The sequence below is a fragment of the Ambystoma mexicanum genome, chromosome 1p, assembly GCF_040938575.1.
Source record: "Ambystoma mexicanum isolate Mex_15411 chromosome 1p, UKY_AmexF1_1, whole genome shotgun sequence".
NCBI lineage: Eukaryota > Metazoa > Chordata > Amphibia > Caudata > Ambystomatidae > Ambystoma > Ambystoma mexicanum.
The window spans coordinates 1,038,786,342-1,038,804,655 of record NC_090921.1 but is presented as its reverse complement, the minus strand read 5'-3'; the positions used below and the strand labels follow the sequence as shown (position 1 = coordinate 1,038,804,655).

Here is an 18,314-nt window from a genome sequence, read left to right as displayed (position 1 = left end):
TCCTGGCTCCTTACAGGTGATACAAAACTATCCCCATTGCACTGCATAGTACGATGATTTAGGCCATGATAAGAAGTTACAAAAGTGTAAAAGTCAAAAGGGAAACCTAGTTTCCCAGTAGTGATAGTCTGGAAGGCTGATCAGTTTCCCCATAACAGAATGAGCAAAAGGCCACTCTATTGAAGTTGATGGCTTCACTTCCCTGTAAAAAGTCTGGACAGGTTAAAAAACTAAAGCAAAAGGTTTGTGGAGGGAAAGTTGCCAAGTTCCTAACAAACATCCCACCAGTACAGGTAACCCTCACTACAGTTGCCTCTCAGGTTGGATGGGCAGCCCATTGTCACACACTTACAACACAGGGTGCACTGTTACAACAACTGAGAAAACAACAAATTAATAGATTAGAGCTTTTAGCTATAGAGATGCCACTAAACTAATTCCAGAACCACATTCAGGACAAGAGTGCCCTCGTCCACACAGACAATACCACAGTCCAAAGATGATGTCACTGGTGCGCCAGAAGGAATATTTTTCTTCAGGTTCAACTCATTCCTGGAGATCACAACTGTCTGGCGGACAGTCTAAGCAGAGTCAAGATCATGATTGGGAAATAGGCGCACAAACACATTGACAGATCTTTGCGTTATGGGGCAATCTGATCAAGCCCAATCTTGAATTCGAGGTAACCGCAGAAAAGATAACTAGGGAACACATTCTGGATGAATTGGCTTACAATATTGGCTTACACTCCCCCGACTCTTCTACTCCACAAGATGGTGCACAAAATAATACACGCACAATTGACATAGATTCTTACTGCACCAGTGTGGGCAAGGCAAACGTGATATCCCCCACCTCTTGAAGATAGTCGTTCAACCACTGGTGAAACTCAAACAGATTCCCAACTTATTAATACAGTAACCGGGTCAAGTATCATACCCAAACACTCACAAATTGGAATTGGCAGCATGGCACCTAAGTGGGCCAACCTGTGCTTAAACATCTACAGATATCACTTCCAGCGTCAGCTGCTCAGAAAACCTTTCGACAGGGGGTGCAGTGCGTCTCGACTCAATCGTCGATTCCTCTTCGACATGTAGCTTGACAACTTTGGACACAACACTGGTCGCCATACATATACTATGTTTCTATGCCCCCCGTACCTCAGTTTCTTTTTTCCACGCCCTCAGCAGGCTGCTTGTTAGGAACAACTCTCGTCAGAGAATTTCAAAATTCGATTATTCGACGTTCTTTGACGTGATGTACACTCCTAAGGTGTCAGGTTTCAAGAGATGTAAGGACTGCAATGTGAAAATGTCAATAACCGACTCAAACAGCATTTGTGTGATGTCTCGGGCCAACCACATCAGCAAGGATTTCGGGTCATGGGAAAAAAATGTGTCCCAAATCGCTAATGGCGCTGGCATCGCAGTTCGCGTTAGGGTGCCCCCGTTAAAGTCCCCGCCTCAATCGTCAGAGCAGGAGACTGGGGGGAACCCACCCCAGAAAAGGAGGACAAGCGCTGGAAGAAGGTGCCTAAGAGGTTGCACTCGTGAAGTCACTCTTCCACAAGAAAGAGCGTCGTCACTGACGCAGTCACGGTTCGGACTTCAGAGGAACGGGGTAAGTCTCACCCAAGTTCGGGTACATCGACGTCCAAGTGGGAGCTGTTAGGAAAGATTTCATTTTACGTGTCATTTTCCCTCCAGTTGTACACCCCCAAACCTGTTTCTGCTGTTTAAACCCCTTAGCCTGACTTTGCTAGGGGAGCAAAGCCTTCTGGTGCCCTCCTCTGGGCTTTTGCTTGCTTTTTATGGGGAATCTGACATGCCCTTAAGACAGTCAGTACTGCAAGACTTTGTTTCCCTTAGTCTTTTTCCCAATGTTGCAACTTTCTGCAACATGCAACAAGTGCACAATGTACCTAACAGTACAGTGCACTTGGGTCTCAGTCATTTCCAGAGACCCTAGATACTCTTGTAGGATTTATTTGGAGATATGCATATGTGTGATGGACTGGGCTGGTGGCAGCGTATCTTTTCATATAATTTTAACCCTTTCCTGCCATTTAAACCGTGCTTACCGCGTTTGCCACAAATAGGTGGCCTGGCTCCAAAATGGCCATGCCACAAGGTTCTTTGTCCTGTCCTTTGGCCATCTTGCCCCTTTGCCTTCCCCAGGTCGAGCTGACCCGGGTCAGTCCTTATTTGGTCCTGCAGTTTCCCACGAAACGCCATGATTTTCGCAGGCTTCTGCATGCCTTGTGTGTGTGCCTCCAGGATGTGGGCTGGGGTGTCTGTCCCAATACACATCCTGGGTGCCAGAGAGTCTGGAGTGCTATGAATGACTGGTACCATTGTGGTCCACGTATGGAGTGTGTGTTTGTAGTGCGCAGATCTCCCATTGGGTCCTCTATGTTTTGGCGCGAAAGGGAACTTTGGATAAGAGGAGGCTGAAAACACCCATACCATGTTGATCTCTGGAGTTCTCATTGAACGAAGGATAGGATCCAAGTATCCTGAAACTAAGAAGCCGAGTCGAGGAACCGCTGGTGAACTGCTGGAAGGTTTGGCACCCTGAGTACGCTGTCTTCCCGTGGCACCCCTCTGCATCTGGTCGTCCTAGAAGGTCTGCGAAGACGCTTTGACCCATTAGAATAGTGGGACCAACTATTCTCTGCACCTTCAACAAAACCTGCTAGTAAGCCTTCTCAGAAGTGTCCCTGGGCCAACCAATGGGCTGACCAGCGTACGCAGGACCTTTGCTCTGTCTCCGCCGCTTTTTCGGGAAGGCCCTCGAAACTTGATATACTGCTACCTCTGTGTCCCCGGCACCCTCACACCAAATTTTGAACACTTGGCATACCCAGGTCTGAAGTGAGATGAGAGCGCCAGGACCGGAGTAAATGTGGTTACCGTCTTGCCCAGCCACGGCAACGATCTTTGCAGGTGCGCTGCATTTGTGACCCTCTTGTCCCTAAATCCTGCTGCAGTGAAACCAGCCTAATCCATCCATCAGGAGTGCAGAAATTGCCATTGTCCCGTTTGGGAATCATCGCTGTATCTTCGAAACTGAAAGCCACAGAGACGTCCTTTTTGACGCATTTGAACCTGCAACTGCTGTGGACCCGACTGGCAAAGTTTGGTCCGGAGTGCGCCTGGAGCCGGTGAGTAACCTTAACCGGTGACCCGTAGCGCCCCCATCTGTTTTTACGCACAAGGGGTCCCTCTCCTTTCCAATGCTAGTACGAACTAGCAACCCATTCCCGAACCTTGGAATCTCCTCTGCCTTCAAGTGGAGGCCCTCCTCGAATAGTGGGAATCTATTCTTCATCGCCTCACCCACCTTCCTGAGCTGCTAGAGAACCCTGAAGAGACCCCATTTCGCCCATTGGAACAACCGCGTACGCTTGCACTGCATGTACTATTGAGCATAAGGCTCCTCTCTTCTTACGGTTTGGACTGGCTCTTAGTTAGGTGTGTATTTGATGTTGAAGGGGACTAAAGACTATCTGCGCTGCCTATTTTCCTTCCCCTCTAGGTTGTGAACATAATTTGTGCCTTTAACCCTTCAGACCCCAATGGTCTTGTATATATCTTGCATTGATTGTGTTGTGTTGGTTTGATAGTATTGCTGTGATTCTTTTACTGTGTGTTGAGTTACAGACGCCTTGTAATAAATGTGTTTATATATTTAAGTAATGAGCCAGAGACAATAAGGTGTTTAAACAAGGTTTATTCCACAGCTCACCAGATGGTACGTTCTTCGTAAGGCAAAAACCATGGATATACGGGAACCTCTTCCCTTCAAGTAAATTCAGCTTACAGTTCGTAGCTTGGCCGAGCGTTTACTTCCCACACCCATCTATTTAGGCAGATGTCCAGAACTCCTTCAGCTTTTTCCCCCAGGCTCGCGGCTGCAGGCTCTCCAGGATTCAGCCTGATTGCCTGCCAGGCGTCCGTTATAAAAAAAAAAAAATTTAAAAAAACAAGTGTCAGTCCTCACACGGACGAAGGCTCCTTTCCGTCAGGAGCTTCTCTCTGGTGCGCAGTCAGTTCTTTACTGCAGATAAGTTATGGTGTTTTCCGGCGGTTCTTCCTCTCTTCCCTAGTACGCCAACCGATACTCGGGACTGGCCGCACTCCACTCCGGGGCCGCGCTGTCAGCCCCCTTCCACTCCTGCAAGACAAGACCCCGTCTGAATGATTTGGTGATGCTTTTAACCCGTGTGCTACTCCTCCCCAGTAACACCTGGTGCTCCCAGCAACGGTTTCCCCACACCTGATGCTGATTCCCCTCTCACTGTTCAGCCCTCGCTGTGTTAGACTTGGATTTAGTGTCTGACTGTGTGGGTCTGACAGAATATGGAAGCATGGTTTTCCGTCTCCCTTGCTTATTTTCCTTTCCCATATTCTTTCTTTGTACTGATGTCGTATTTGGTGGGGCATTCTGGGATATCTAGTCCATATGTTTTTTTATTATACTCGATTCACTCAAGGGTAACATTATTTTGTCAGGCGGGATAGTTGGCTTACACCCCTCCCTGCTGCGCTGTTCCGGTACCTCCTCCCTTATCACAGGCTCTCGGGCGGCTGCCACTACTTCCCTATCACAATGTTTGATATATACACCTGTATGGGAGTAATTTGTAAGTGTCCTTGCTCTGTGTGCTCATTGAGGTGCTTCAGTCACCCTCACCCCTCCTGAGACTTAGTCTTGACCGCAGACCATAGCTACCTTGATTGGTCTGGCTTGTCAAGAGGTTACCCTGTTCCTAGAAACTAGGCTGACCCACCAGGTCAGAGTTTAGAAATCCGTCTTAACAGGAGGCCTTTAATGAGCAAATGCTTCAAATGTTTAAGTCAGCCACTGCTGATACGGTTACAACCTTGACACAGCAGGCCTCCGCAGTCCCTAGTTATGCCCCCTGATTCTGGCGTTCGGTACGATGCCTTCGGGCTCAAAGCAGAATATCTGTAAACCAACCATACCACCAAAGCCTTCACAGTCTGTGCCGTTGGATGCAAAGCCATCGTCAGTGGCGCTGATAGCTGATCGATCTTTTGTTTCCAAGTCGAGATAATCTTGCTTCGAGATGATGCCATCCATCTTCGATGACAATGGGGATCAACTGCTTTTCAGCTTCTGGCCCATGACACGAGGGTTAGAGTAGGTGTGATTTTCTTTTTTTATATTTTTCTCTTACCGGGCTGATCTATTCGCCCTTGTTAAATAACGGAAACTGGTTAACAGGGTAGTGGATGCTTTAGGTCTGTGTGCCTCAGCGAAGCCCCTGTCAGCTTACAAATTGACTGACGTCTTGGACAGAGGGGTCACCAACTGAAAAGGGCACTACTTTTGGCAAGGGGAGGTCCACCGTTACTTTCCTCCCACCCTACACCTGAGGGGTTTGTAGTTCAGGCATCCACTGTCACCACAAGGCCATCAACATCCACATCTAATCTTCCTACAGATAGGGAGCTGAAAAAGTACAGCACCCTGGCAAAAAAAGTATTCTCCTCCCTCCACCAGAATGACCCTGAAGGCAGTGAATGTATCATGTGCATTTGTGAAGTACTTGCATGGTTTATGGAGAATGATGGAGCAGGCGGCAGAGCATATACCTGTGGGGGACATGCAAGAAGGTTTATCACGCATGGCAGACGGTGGGAAGGAAGTGGCCTGTAAGGCACTGCAATCAGGCCTGGAAATTGCAGGCTATGTGGGCAGAGCTATGGGGTCAGCCAAGTTATTACGGAGGCAAGCTTACCTCCACAGGTTTTCGCCCAACATCCAGGCAAAATGGAAACGTCAAAAAAGACTGTTTAAAATCTCAAAAGGGAGATTTAGCCAGCATTTCGGCCTTCAAAAATTCTGAAGGGCTGAAATGTTTGACTAAATCCCCCATTTCGGGGGCAGGGGCTGCAGGGGTATTATCTGCACCCTTGTTCACTAAACTGTGAGTGGGGGTTGTGGGGGTGTCCCCCGCATCCGGTCCCGTTAAAAAAAGGAAAGGACCCGCAGCGCCGGTTCCCGATCACGGAAGTAAAAGGGAACAGGCGTTGCAAGGACACAGCGAGTCGGCGGCACACAGTGAAGTGTTCCGCCGCAAGGTAAGTATGGGACTGGGGGCAAGGGCAAAGGCTGAAATGTTCAGGGGAGAGAAGACCAAAAGTTATTTTCAGAAAAATAACTTAGTCTTTTCTCCCTGAAACATTTCAGCAAAGGGCTTCCAACCCCAGTCCGGCAAAATTGCTGGACATCGCATTTGATGGCGCACACCTGTCCGGCCCCAGGGACGATGGCTCTTTAGAGAAGTTTAAAGAATCCATACTGGCTGCCAAGTCTCTGGGCCTGACTGTGCATTAACCACACATGCCATCCATCAGTTTTTCTTCCAGAGGAAGGGGTTTCAGGTGGTGGGTCCTGTATGGGAACAAGGCACAGCTCCCACAACCCAGGCAAGGGCAGAGGCGTTTCCTGAAGGGGCAGGGGAGCCTTTAGGGGCCGGCAGATGGCGGCAGCAGTGGCGTGTTTGGTGCGGTCCACAAAGCCGATTTGAGTTCTACCCCTATGTTTCCTTGGCTGGAGGGAGGATTGGCGAGTACTTGCTCAGTGGCAGGAGATATAACTTCCAAAGTCTGGGCATTGCAGCTCGTCAAATTTGGGGTACTGTCTACCATTTTTAAGAAGCCCTCCAAACAGACCATCTCAAAAAACCAGAACCATAGTTGCATCGTCTACCTGCAAAGGGGAAGGGACCTTAAAACTCTGTTTGTTCAGGTAATGTCCACCATATTGTCCGCCATGATATTCCCCCTGAGAGAGGGTTCAAAGGCCATGAAGGCTAGCATGATCGCCTGTATAGGCCGCTCACCTGCAGATCTTTGCATTGACCACGCCAACCCTTCAGCGACTGATTCCGTAACCACCCTGGTTTAGGGCCACAGAGGCCAGAAGGGTTCCCCTGCCATCATGTTGTCTTTGCAGGTCCACCAAGTTAGATTGTTGGTTACCGACTGAGACACCCTGAGAATCTCGCTCATGGCACTGAAGTATTGGAACCATTGACTTCTCAGCAATCACTGCACATATCGCATTCACAACCTGGCTTCTGGCACCAGAAAAATACATGAGGCCAAGAGACCAGAAAGGAGGCCGTTGGCAAGCTGTCATAGCTCTGGAAGAATTTGACCATTCGCCTAACACTGGCGACTCTCTCCTCAGAGGGTGAGCCCTTCCTTCCCGAGTGTCGTGAACTGCTCCGATGTACTGGAGCCTCGTGTGTTGGTGTCGTGTGGGGCTTCTGGAAATGTAGGGAGAAGCCCAACCTTTGAAGCAGCGAGCAGGTATCCTTGAGGTGAGTCGATAACTGCTTTTATGACTTCCCCCAGATCAGCCAGTCGTCCACATAGGGGAATACGTGGATATCGGGTCTCCTAAGGTGCACCGTCTCCACTGCCATCAGCTTGGTTAAGACCCTTGGTGCGGAGGTTAGCCCAAAGGGGTGCACCTTGACTTGGTAATTGGTATCCCCTACGAGGCATCTCGGGAATCGCCTGTGTTTCTGATGGAGGGGCACATGGAAGTATGCATCATGCAGATCCAACAACACCAACCCTTTCCTGTGACTGTAGAGCCTGGAGAATCTCTTGTAACGTCACCATTTTGAATGTGTCCTTCTCCAGGAAACTTGTTCAAGGCTTTGAGGTCCAAAATGGGATGAGGCCTTCCTCCTTTCTTGGGCACCACGAAATACCAGCCCAATCCTCTCTTCTCAGGAGGTTCCTCTTCCATGCACCCTTCAACAACAGGGCTCGCAGATCCTGCTGGAGGTCCTGTTCCAGCTGGTGCATTTGGATTGAAGCTCGTCCAGGTCCACCAATACAAGGATCTGCACGATTCAAACAGTCAGTGGCTATCAACTCATGCATTGCCCCTTGTGATGAATCACACGATCCCTCACTAAACCCCTGCCTAAAGTCCACACCCATGTGGCTAGGGAAAGGCAGACGCTTCCTGATCCTGACCTTGGGGGTGGTGTTCTGCGGGAGGATCACCTAGGAGGAGACCAGGCCCAGGGTGGTGAGGCGATCCCTTGCGATGAGACACATTATTTGTCTTTAAAAGGGAAGAACCTTTTACAGGTACCAAGGCATGTAATGGCTTATTCTCGTTAGGATGTATCTGGACCACACATTAAACCTTCTGATGTGGGTAAAGCTAATGTGAAATCCGTAAACATTCTAAGAAAGGAAAGACTGTTTGAGACTTGTAAAGTTAAAAATCCCCCTTACTCCCAGATTTACAGTAAAAGGAAACCTATAAATAATGGCTTAAACAAACTGCCTTCCCCCTTTCAAGTGAACTATTGTGAGAAGTAAATCTGCATTATAAAATAGAAAATTGACAAAAAAGCCTAATTCTGGGGTTTGGGAATACAAGTCCATAATCCGCTAAGTACTAGGATGAGGAAGAGGGCTCAAGAGCAATGGTCCAGGAGTAATCAGCTTGTTAAGCATAATGACCCACACCTGAGGGAGGCAGAGATGCTTAAAATGACCTCTTTGTTGCAGGCCATTAGATGGAGATGCAACTGGAGTAGTCACAGCAGCAGCAATAGCAGCGGCAGCAGCAGAAGACATAGTTGGCAGTCAGAAGTTGGTGGAAAGAAAGGGCGCCGGGACCACTGTGAAGCAGATTGCAGCTGCCGGTTCTGAGTGGGTCCTTTTCTCCTGACTCTGAAGTGCAGAGGTTGCCCAGAGGAAAGCGTGATGAAGACTACTTTTCCCCATGTGAACCCGATTGCAGAGTTTGCGCAGCAGGAAGCGTGCCGGAGACTGAGGCTGAAAGATGGTGTGCAGCCAAGTGTCCCAGGAGCGAGACGAGCTCTGTGACTGCATGGCGGGAATAAAGATACCTTCACCGAGGAAGGGTGTATGTTCAAATGAAGCCAGAAGCAGTTAAAGTCCTGCAGCACACGAAGGGAGCAAGACAGAAGCCGGTGAGTGTTACTGAGCGTTCTGATCCCTTGCACAAACAAAGGAACTGTAGCCAAGCAGAATCACTTGCGTGCCAAAGAAAACAGCATTAATCTGACAGTTAATTGTCGGACAATGGAATGCCACAAAAGTAGCAGTTGTGTATGAGTGAACTTCTTCAATAGCACTTGCGTAAGAGTAAAACACTCTGAACCACATTAATTGAATACTAAAACTGTAGAAAACAGATTTACATGTGCTTAAAAGTGATTCTGAGGTAAAGCTTAACCGAAGAGTGAACTGTGAAGCAGTTGAGAACAATGTAGCACTGAAGTTCAGTGACTGAACTTTGATAATTGTGAGTTCTAGGGAACAGGCATTGCCCAAGCCAAGAGTTAAACCAGCATTACCCAAAGCCAAGAGTGGAAGAAGCATTTCCCAAAGCCAAGAGTAATACAAGCATTGCCAGAAGCCAAGAGGGGTACAAGTATTGCCAAAGCATAAAGTATTGTACAAACATTGTCCAAAGCCAAAGGAGACTAACAACAAGACATACAATTGAGCTGCTCTGGTTGGCAGGAAGAAGGGCGAATGCAAGGTTGTAAAAAGGTGAGCTTACTGATTGCGAATGTTCCCTAAAAGTTGGTTTAACTCATATTGCCAAGGCCAAAAAGAGGAAAGGTAGAATTACATCCTTAAAGGCATTTTTGTTGTTGGTGTTGCAGAAAGACAAGAGTGGCAAAGGGGAATTTTCAGAAGAAGAATTCCTTGCTTACTTTGAAGTGTTGAAAAGTTGTTTAAAGTCACAAAGTTTCAAACTGCTGAAGCTGTGGTAAATATTGATATTGCAGAAAGTCAAAAGTGGCAATGAGGCTGCCTTTCTGGAAGGTGTATGTTCAGAGGAAGAGTGCCTTGCCTACATGAAGGTGTTGAAGAGCACTAATGTGAATATTGTCTTTTCTGAAAAGTTGCTAAAAGTCACAAAGTTGCCAACTGTCGAAGCTGTGGTAATCCTTTTGGTTGTCAGTAGATTTAAGACGCATGGTTCAATGTGGAACACTATTCGGCAGGCGAGTAGACCCGCGTGTAGAATCCTTGCACAAGTTAACCTGGTGGAAGTAGAGGTGCTGTGAAGTCATCCTGACAAAGATATAAAAGATATCAACTGTGATTTATAGTGCTACGAGAGAGCTGAGAGAGCTAACAAGAAGTTTTGTTTCTTTGAATCTGAGAAGGAGCTGTGGGTTTTCTTTGACATTCATAAGTTGTAGCAAAACATCTTGACCAAGAACTTCATTGATGCTATTTGATGAAGTGGAAATTATTATTCAAGGAAGAAGAGGAATCTTTCTTTTGGTTGACCATTGGTTTAACAAAACTTTCTTTTGACAAAGCAAAGGAGCCAAGAACAGATCTTTTGTCAAAGTGAAGGAGCCAGGAACTGTGTTGGAACTTTGTTGCAAACCCAGATTTCCTTGATTCTTTTCGTTGAGCATTGGAACTTAATCGAACTTGAAAACTGTGGAAAGGGAGTTCAGCCATGTCATAAAGAGGGACTGTGAATACATTAGAAATGTAATTGTTGATGTTGTGAATTATGTATAAGTGTGAGGCCAGATATCCTTTGTTAGTGTTTCCTTTCGTTTTTGATAGGCAGACACATCCTGGTCAGGGTAGGCATAGTGAGGCGTTTATTGAAATGTATATTTTAATAAAATGGCATATTTTGAGAAATCATCCAAAAGTTGTCCCCCCTCACATTCCTGACCCCTCACACACTGCACACATCTGCCCAGCAACAGACATTCAGGCACCTGTGTCCCAGTCAGTTCCAGCCCCCACATTGGGGCTCACATGCAAACCTCACTTTTGCCTGCTAAAGCAGCAGCTTTCCGCAGGAAAAGGCATTCCACAAATAGAATTTCCTGACCTTAGAAGGCAGGAAGAAGACCAAAGAACAATATGGCCAAATGACGAGCATAAACCTTGTGGCACAGCCATTTTAGGGTGCTAGCCACATTTAGTAGTCCCAAGATGACCTGCAAGTGGGACCTCATGTGCCAGCTGGAGGAGTAATGGTCTTTCATACTGGGGACCCACCAGCCTATCTCGTGCTGTGCATTCTGTGGGTTCACTATAATTTAATTCTCTTTCCCAATAGATCCTTTGTTTCCCTCTGGGCTTGCCTTCCAACTGGGAACAGGCCTATCTCCTTAGGCCTTCTTAAGATGGACTTTCCCTCTGACCTTGACTGGGCTCTTCACCACAGGGTCTCCCTTCTACAAGTAAATGCTGCTGTTTAGGTTGCTCATGGGGATTCAGACAGCACCTCATCCTCGTCAGGGTCAAGTGCTGGGTCAGGTACCTCAACAACTGTTGCATGTATATTTGGGGGAGAGGTTTTCTTCTGTGGGGGCATCATGAAGCAGACACAGACAACAGAATCAGGTTTGGTCTACAAACTTTTATTAACTCAAAATTCAGGAACTAAGGCCTAACTTGCCCTATACTAATGTGGGATTTCCCCTCCTAAAGAAAACTAAGGATAGTCTGTGCCAGGAAGTCCAAAGCAAATGTCTGTGTTCAAAACCTATACTTGCCCTTGCGTCCTGCCCAAGTCTATACCAGCCCTCACGTCTGTACAATGCGTAGGGATGTCGGATTCAAAATAAGTAGTGTTCAAAATTAAGTTCAGAGTTTCTTCCAGCTCTTGGCTTGTAATCAGCTTTCCCTTCCCCAAGTTCGAAATAGTTCATAAGGCACAAGGGGTCCCTTCCCCCAAGAGTTCAAATCTTACAGCTTTTCAAAACAACAGAATTCCTTGGGACACTTGCCAGTTCTTCTAATATAACTTTTCACTAGTTCACATAAATATTTCAGTTTCTTGACTTTAAAATCACACAACAGTGTGTTGCAGTTCAAACACAAGCTTCTTTGTGGGTGCTTTCAGTGGCTTTTCCTTACAGAGGTGCACTCGGTCTAGGCGCTTTTGCCGGACCACACTGTCCACCCATTACAGGTCATATATAACCTCTCTTTCACCCCTGTACACTACATCAAAAAACATTGTACACTTGATAGGCAATGGTTTATACACACACACACACTGCTAGATTATGAAATGTCTCTTTATGGCTGTTTATTATATAAATGAATAAATGCAACAGAAAACACTACATTAAAAGGTTAATTATACATCACTGTTAAAGCGCCAGGCATGGGACACCTCGTCTCTGCTAAATCTGCACTGGGAAACTCCAAACCAGGCGAAGAGAGAAATGTGTGCATAACGGACAATGAAAAGCGATAGGTTGTTCCTTTCGCTGAAGCTTCTGCTGGTCTCCTAATCTGGTGCTCTCCAATTTAGACCTCCCAAAAATGTAGGATAGTATTCTTCCAGAAAGTTCACCTGTTGCAAGCCGCAATGGGCATTCGACCGAAATGTCACATGTAACTCCAAGAGATAAACACTTCCCTTTCTCATGGGAGCGCGAAAGACAACATAGCTTGCTTTCGGCCCCTGCAACGTTATCGGCCAAAACAGTACTTGAAGTACTGCAGACTAACATAGTGATTCAAAGAATGCAAACAGTATTCAGAGCTCACGTTAAAATGCAGCTTTCACTGAGGCTTGAGGAAAATGTCCATTGCTGTTCTGCGTGCACCCAGAATGCATTTCATACAAACTCCATGTTTTTAGTTATTTCAAAAAGCATTACAACTTGTTATATTTCTTTGTATTCTCTTGGCCCTTGCCAATGTGTGTTTTCTCATAATATACAGCTCCTTGAATTCTCTAGGCCGTGGCCAATGCTAGTTTTCTTATATAATACAGTTCTTTGTATCCGGCAGATTCGTAAACTTTCTTTCACTCCAATCAATATTGATAAGTGCTCAAACTTGCTTTCATTCTGTTCGGTATTCAAATGTGCTTATATTCGCTTTCACGCAATTCGGTAATTCATAGAAATGATTGCTTCTTTTCAAATCCAAGTTCATTGCTCACTTTGCATATTTGCCTACCAGCTCAGTGTCCCCAACCCCTTCTTGGTACACTCACTGATTGGATCTTGAAGGCATTCCTGTGAGGTCATCTGCCGCCACAAGTCTCTCTTCTTCCAGTGCAGTACCTTGCTTGTTCTCCCAGCGGCTCTCTGTGGCTTGGCTCGCTAAGCAATGCTCCTCCTGCATCTCGGGACTCGCACAACCTCTTTGCTTAGTCACGCCGGTCTCCCTCTCGCAGGCTGCCACCGGCCTACATCGTCTTTCAGCTTTGCGTCCCGCTGAATAAACTCTGCATCTTGTCTCCCACTCTTTTCAATCTCTATATCTCAGGCTTAAATGGGCTCTATGACTCAGGAGTCACGTTTTAAGTAAAACTAGGCAACTTGTTACTAAACTGGCTAGCATTAGCTGATGATATCATCTTGTTTGATAAAACACCCATAGGACTTGATAGGAAGTTCTTTCAATATGCATTTGACAATAATCTGAAGGTAAATCGGTACAAGTCCAAGGTCGTTTTTATAATGCAAAGGTGTGCAGTGCAGGGGTGGACTGGGAACTAAAAGAGGCCCTGTAAATAATTACTGGGGACCAAAGGAGGCCCTGTAAATATTTTTCAAAGTGGCCCCACATGACACCTTTTCAGCAAGTTCAATGCTGAGAAAATGTGGAAATACAGCACAAAAGAAGCCCCCGGTGCAGAGGCCTACCGGGAAATCTCCAGAGTTCCCTATAGGCCAGTCCACCCCTGGTGCAGTGGGGTACCTGGATGTGGTATCGGGGTTTACCCTCACAAATAGTCACTCGAGGGAAGCATGGAAAATCTTTCTGAAGAATGGAGCCACTCCTTTTTTGGCTCAAATGAAAACTGTTTATTTCCAGCTATGCTGTTACTCCTTACTTCCCCTGGTCAGGTTTTTTTTTTTTTTTTACAGAAGGTGGAGCCGTCCATCTTGTATGGGTTGGCCATAGTATCCTTCGATCTGGAAGAAAACGCTGGGCCTGGCAAACACCCAACCAAATGTAATCATCGGGCACACATTTGGTCCAGTCTCTTTGGCCGGAAGGGCCCTTTGGAAGAAGCTGGCAGAATATGCTACATTTTTGAATCCTCCTAGGAACTCTTTTTATTCAAACCTAGGTGAACCTTCCACTCTACACTCAGCAACTTCAATTGAAGAGTTCAAGCAGGGAATGTGTCAAATACTACTGCTCAACTACAGCAGAGCTAGACGTCACACCGAATCTAGTCAAAAAGAAGCTGTTCAGGGTAGACTGGTGTGAAACTTTTGATCTACTGTGGACCATCTCCCTTTATACAGAGTACACGAAATTTTGAAGGAAGAGAGAGGAAATTCCTCAGTGTGTAGTTTTAGAGGCTTTCCATTTGAAGATGCTTGACATCTTCGTCAAGGCTCCGTCGCCTGCATCTGCAACATTGGCAGCATTGGTCCCGATGTTATGTTATGTTACTTTGCATTTATATAGCGCCTTATGTACCATTGGTATGATCGCAAGGCACTGGTAGGTTGAACGCCCTCGGGAACCGTTTCGGCTGAGCCGGTGCATCCGACCGTGCTCGGAGGGAGCCAGCAGGGAGACCACAGTGCAATGCGATAAGATCACGAGGAAGGGGTGCACTGTTGTCTTTGGACATCAGCCCCATCTACCCCCCAAACATATGGACCCGGACAGCCGGTGCCAGTTTCGCTAAAGAGCTCCTACCACTCCCAAGAAGAGCGTATATGTCATATTTGAAGGACATTTGTGATGCTGTCCCTTTCTGACTGGTGCCCTTTGTGACGAATCAAGGGAATTCTTATCCTTCTCCCCAAGGGGGAGCCACCCCTCCTGTGAGGCTACAGCCAACACGCTCTCTAGGAGTCGAGGCAAACGGGACCTCACCAGGAGAGACTCCCATTCGGGGACAAGGACTCCCTTTCCAGTGAGGAATTCCCGAAAGCTATGCATGCCATGGCCTACATGGGATGCTATAAAACACCAGAGACTTTTAAACAACAATACTTGGACAAGGAAAAAAATTAATAGGTGTCATCTCCCAGAAAGAGGATATTTCTCTTTAAATGCAAGTGTACAATCAACTAGGGCGAGTACGTTGAATAGCAAATACCCGGCAAGCAACAGAGAGAGATTGAGAGGAACACATACGCAGGCAAGGGAAAGCGCCGAGCTGCACAACACCTGGAGGAGTAGGCATGAGTCGTGAAAGCCTGCGAGTTTCAAGCTCGCACTGTACAAAACAGGGAGACGCCAGAGTTATCAGAAACCCTGATGTGGGGTGGTGGCGTAACCAAAAAGGATCGGTGGTAGGCAGTCGGCCCACAAACTATCGATATTACCACTGCAAGCACAAAGCAACAAGGTGTCCAGGTCACTCAACAGAATACTGGGATGCTGTGACCACAAGAGAAAACCAGAGGAAGGAAAAGCTGGCGGAAGCAAGCCGATGGCAATACAGAGCAAGATGGAAGCTCCCAGAGAAACCAGAATCCCGAAGATGTTCTCCTTCACAGTCAGAGGTAACTGGGAGAACGTGAATAACAGGAGGCCCAAAGTGAATCATCATACTCTGCAAGATACTCGACCCCATACAATTCACGAGGATAAGTTGGGCATGAAACTGATGAACTTAAAGTGTTGTGATAAAAGAGATGGAAGTATTGAAAATCTTGAGAGTGAAAGAAAAGAACGGTGCATAACAATATCCTGGGAAAAGGGGAAAGTACCCGGTTATTCTATACAAGAAGAGAATAACATAAGAGAAAAAGAATATTATTAGCTAGAGCTCGGAGGAACTGTCCCTTTTGAACATTATACAAAATCAAAGACATCACAACAAAGTGTACCATAATTGTCCAGAAGAGGCGGCCTACCAGAGAAATAGTATTTTTCAAGAATACGTTGAATCTTGTAACCAGGATCCACAGATCTTATAAAAGATCCACTAAGGCTATTTATAAGGAGGAGAGAGAAGCTAATAGCCCAAGAGTTACAGAGACCCAGAAAGGAATATGCAGGATGGCTTCCAGGCTATTATTAAAGACTGCAAGGAGTCCTCCCGTCAGATTTTGCAGTTTGTTCTGAACACTGCACAGTGTGTCACTAGGACGATGGCTACCAGTACTGTTGGAAGACACCTTTCTTGGCTGAGAACATCTGGGTTCACCACTGATGTCGAGGAGAAGCTCCTGGACATGCCCTTTGATTGCATTAACTTGTTCGGTACCAAGGCTGACCGTTTCCTCCAAAATGTCCAAGCCTCTAAGGCAATAGCCAAGTCCTTGGGGCTGGTGGTGCAGCAGCAGCGTCTGGCGAGCCAGGCTGGCAGGGGTTTTCGTCCCTTCACCTCGACCTGAGGTTTAGAGGTCAGTCTCCCTCGGGCAGGCAAGGAGAACGCCATCCCTACAGGCGTAGGGGAGGGACGCGTTACACCTAGAGGATAAGCTTTATCCTCCTCAGTGTCCTCTGCCACACCCAGTGCTAAGCCTCTGTGAAGCAGACTTTCGCTATTCTTCCCCTGTGGGAGGAAGGATATCCCAGTTTGGCTAGGAATGGCGAAATCCTGCCTCAGACGACTGTGCCTTGTAGGTCACCCAGTAGGGATACTGCCTACCTTTTGAATCTCACCCTTCAGGACCACCCTTTTGCCACCAACCCTTGCCTCCGGAACTCTCCTGCTACAGGAGATCTGTCAGCTTCTGGCAAAAGGGGGCATAGAGATGGTACCCTGCTCGGAATAAGGCATGGGTTGGCAATCAACATACTTTCTGGTGCTGGAGAAGGACAGAGGTGTGACACCCATCCTGGATATGCAGCTTCAAGTTCAAGATGGTTACTCTAGCCCAGATCCTCTTAGCTTTGGATGTGAATGACTGACAAGTTTCCCTGGATTTCCAGGGTGCTTACTTTCATGTGGCTATCCACAAGCAGCACAGGAATTACCTGAGATTCAAAGGGGGGCACTGTCATTACCAGTGCAAAGTCCTTCCTTTCATTCTTTCTTTGGCACCTAGGGTTTTCACCAAGCTGCTAGCAGCAGTGTGCAGTATGTTACTGTGTTGCTGGACCAGCTACCTTTATAGAGGATAACATGTGGAGTCTTTCCTCACTTGCTGCTAAGTAGGAGGTGTCTATCTTTCAAAACCTCACTTCATTGCGGTGTGTGCAGTGTGTTATGTGCTGCTGTGTCGCTGTTCAGCAGTGCAGTAGAGTAAGGTAAAAACAGGGAATGTGTAGCTTGAGTATTGTGCCTGTGCTTCAGTGCCTGTGTGGGTTTGGTGAGCTGTGAATTTCGGCATGTACAACCTGCTACTAGTAGATTGGTGGTAAGAGCTGCAACGATTACATCTTTTGTTGTGTGGAGGGTTATGTTCGCACTGAGGATCAAAGTGGCCTTTGACCCCAACAATTTTCATTTGAGGGATGCTCTGGATATTCCAATTGTTCCTAGATCAGACGCCACCTTTGCATCAGCGGCAGGCTCAATGCCCCTGGGCCAAGCTAGTAACGGACGTGCAGCTGGGGTGCGAGAGATACTGTCAACAGTGAGTGACTCTGCGATGTTGGCAATAGTATCTAAGCCGCATATTGATTGACATATTCCAAATTGGGAGTATGATTACTGAATCTCCTGCACAGTTGGGATCCGTGGTAATGGGGTGGAGCTCTGTGTTTTAGATGCACTGCCTCCCATTGATATACCGTTGACACGGATATCACGCTCACCATCTTTATATGCTTCAGACTAATAGCAGCTGGAGGAGCCTTCTGCATTCTCCCATAAAACACTAACACACAGCGCTGAAGCAAGACTGTTTCAATGGATTGCTTTTCTCCCGCAGATTCCTCATCCTGATAGGTATCCATCATCCAGCTCTGCTGTTTGGAAACTTTTGGACAAAGGGGGTCGATCCGTCCTGTCCGGCTCTTGATTGTCATCTCCGGAAGTGACATCAGGTGTTGTATATATAGCACGTCACTACGCCCCATGCTTCAGTTCCTTTTTTCTGTGCACTTGCATGCTGCATCGGGAACACGACTCGCGTGTACTCAAAAATGTTTTTACCTAGTTATACGTTTTCTCAGAAAACCTCGACGCAATGCCATCTCACAGGGTCTCGGGCTTCAAATGATGCTGGGATTGCGAGTCCAAAATGTCAGTAACCGAGTCCCACGACGTGTCAGTGGTGCCTAGGTGTTGGGCACGACACAGAGACCTGCTGGTTGTGTGCAAAGATGCAACCCAAGTCCCTACGTGAGAGGGCTGGGAAACTGGCTTTGGGCCGACCGGTCACCAAATCTCTGGCA

The 18,314-nt window shown here is 47.0% G+C and overlaps 1 protein-coding gene across 5 annotated transcripts in view; it reads left to right on the top strand.

Moving 5' to 3' along the window:
- The window catches only part of WDR59 (WD repeat domain 59), a 1,538,892-nt gene that overhangs the window by 1,096,059 nt on the left and 424,519 nt on the right, over positions 1-18,314 (top strand). The window lies entirely within an intron of this gene.